The sequence below is a fragment of the Schistocerca nitens genome, chromosome 11, assembly GCF_023898315.1.
Source record: "Schistocerca nitens isolate TAMUIC-IGC-003100 chromosome 11, iqSchNite1.1, whole genome shotgun sequence".
Taxonomy (NCBI): Eukaryota; Metazoa; Arthropoda; class Insecta; order Orthoptera; family Acrididae; genus Schistocerca; species Schistocerca nitens.
The window spans coordinates 127,461,072-127,463,926 of record NC_064624.1 but is presented as its reverse complement, the minus strand read 5'-3'; the positions used below and the strand labels follow the sequence as shown (position 1 = coordinate 127,463,926).

At 46.1% G+C, this 2,855-nt stretch overlaps 1 non-coding gene across 1 annotated transcript; it reads right to left on the bottom strand.

Annotated features, from left to right (window-relative positions):
- Positions 1-943: 943 nt before the first annotated feature.
- Trnas-uga (transfer RNA serine (anticodon UGA)) lies at positions 944-1,017 on the bottom strand. The gene has a single exon. It is a non-coding gene; the product is annotated as a tRNA-Ser (tRNA).
- Between the last annotated feature and the right edge of the window lie 1,838 nt (positions 1,018-2,855).

Here is a 2,855-nt window from a genome sequence, read left to right as displayed (position 1 = left end):
CATTTGGAAACACATCTCCCATGGTAGGTATAATAGATGTTTGCAGCATATGAAGATACCCCTCACCAGGTTCAGTGCCTTCAATCAATGGGCCAATCAAACTGTCTGATGGCAGACCACACCACACATTAACACCTGGTAGGTTAACATGTTTGTCCAGGAGGATTTTCAGGAGCATAGTGTATGCAGTTGCAGTGATATACAATACTGTTCAGTTTGAATTGTGCCTCGTGAGATCAGATAACCATCCCCGTTCATCCTGGCGTAGTGTTCTTAAAACCACTCGCAATAGTCCATCCTTCAATCTGGGTCGTCCTCGTTCATACGCGTGCAGCGACCTTGTAATGCACACTTTCCACTTTGCAGCCTTCAAATTCATGATACAGTTGATTGTCTTAGCCCACTTTCACGTGCACTCTGCTTCACAGATTTTTGAGGTGACCTAGTAAAGTATTGGAATACAACAGCGTTGTCCTGCGAACCTTGCACAACTAACACTCCTGGAAGAAAGGATATTGCGGAGACATAGCTTGGCCACAGCCTGGGGGATGTTTCCAGAATGAGATTTTCACTCTCCAGCGGAGTGTGCGCTGATATGAAACTTCCTTGCACATTTTGTGCCTGATCAAGACTCGAATTCAGGCCCTTTGCAGGAGAGCTTCTGTAAAGTTTGGAAGGTAGGAGACGAGATACTGGCAGAAGTAAAGCTGTGAGGATGGGGCGTGTGTCGTGCTTGGGTAGCTCAGTTGGCAGAGCACTTGCCCACGAAAGGCAAAGGTCCCAAGTTCGAGACTCGGCCCGACACACAGTTTTAATCTGCCAGGAAGTTTCATATCAGCGCACACTCTGCTGCAGAGCGAAAATCTCATTCTTTCCAGAATGAGATTTTCACTCTGCAGCGGAGTGTGCGCTGATATGAAACTTCCTGGCAGATTAAAACTGTGTGCCCGACCGAGACTCGAACTCGGGACCTTTGCCTTTCACGGGCAAGTGCTCTACCACTGAGCTACCGAAGCACGACTCACGACCGGTACTCACAGCTTTACTTCTGCCAGTACCTCGTCTCCTACCTTCCAAACTAGGTCACCTCATTCTTGATAATTTTGTCTGCCAGACATTTCCTTCAGAACATCCTGAACAGTACCATCGGCTTCAAATTCATCTGGAGTAAATTCCTGTACATATTGGTGGTTGAGTTCTGTACACATTACGCCATTGCCGTTGTATTTCCAGTACCACTCCAATACGGCCTCAGGTTTCTGAAACGACTCTCTAACGTCATTGCTTTACTGACGTCTGCCGCGAAAAGCATGCCAAGACCTGTTGACGAAACGATGGACTACACTACCGCCCAAAATTGCAACGAAATGTCATTCTTATCCAACGATATTACCCACCAAATAGTGTCTATATTTTTCTTGGCTCCTCTGTACTTTCGTATGAGACCTGAATCATGCAACAACTTACTTGTAATCATAAAATCGAAAAACAAAACTCAATTATTATGATGCCACATATCCCCTTGTGGCAGTGAGGATGCTAAACTCTGTCCAATACTTCGGTGTATAATATGTCTGACGTTCCAAAACCTGACCTCATGCAAGCCTTCACTTTTTCAGCCCCTTGCGGATATTTGTTCACATTATGTTAATATTCTTTTTCACATCTTCTACCAGGTGCATTCAAGTTCTAAAGCCTCTGATTTTTTTTCTCCGGACTGGAAAGAGATAGAAACATGCACATTGTTTTAAAATGAGGCTGCATTCATTGTCAATAAATCCCAGAGATGGCAGCACCATACAGCAGATGGAATTTTACCGCCAGCGGCGAGAATGAGAACTGTTTTAAATACTTAAAATGACGACGTTTTACTTACTTGAACAGCGTGCAATCATTCGTTTTCTGAATTTGCGTGGTGTGAAACCAATTGAAATTCATCAACAGTTGAAGGAGACATGTAGTGACGGAGTTATGGATTTGTCGAAAATGCGTTCGTGGGTGCGACAGTTTAATGAAGACAGAACATCGTGTGACAACAAACTGAAACAACCTCGGGCTCGCACAAGCCGGTCTGACGACACGATCAAGAAAGTGGAGAGAATTGTTTTGGGGGATCGACGAATGACTGTGGAACAGATCGCCTCCAGATTTGGCATTTCTGTGGGTTCTGTGCACACAATCCTGCATGACGACCTGAAAATGTGAAAAGTGTCATCCAGGTGGGTGCCACGAATGCTGACGGACGACCACACGGCTGCCCGTGTGGCACGTTGCCGAGCAATGTTGACGCGCAACAACAGCACAAATGGGACTTCTTTTCATCGGTTGTGACAATGGATGAGACGTGGGTGCCATTTTTCAATCCAGAAACAAATCGCCAATTAGCTCAATGGAAGCACACAGATTCACCGCCACCAAAAAATTTCGGGTAACCGCCAGTGCTGAAAAAATGATGGTGTCCACGTTCTGAGACAGCGAGGGCGTAATCCTTACCCATTGCGTTCCAAAGGGCACTACGGTAACAGGTGCATCCTACGAAAATGTTTTGAAGAACAAATTCCTTCCTGCACTGCAACAAAAACGTCCGGCAAGGGCTGCGCATGTGCTGTTTCTCCGAGACAACGCACCCGCACATCGAGCTACCGTTACACAACAGTTTCTTCGTGATAACAACTTTGAAGTGATTCCTCATACTCACCTGACCTGGCTCCTAGTGACTTTTGGCTTTTTCCAACAATGAAAGACACTGTCTGTGGCCGCACATTCACCAGCCGTGCTGCTATTGCCTCAGCGATTTTCCAGTGGTCAAAACAGACTCCTAAAGAAGCCTTCGCCGCTGCCACGGAATCATGGCG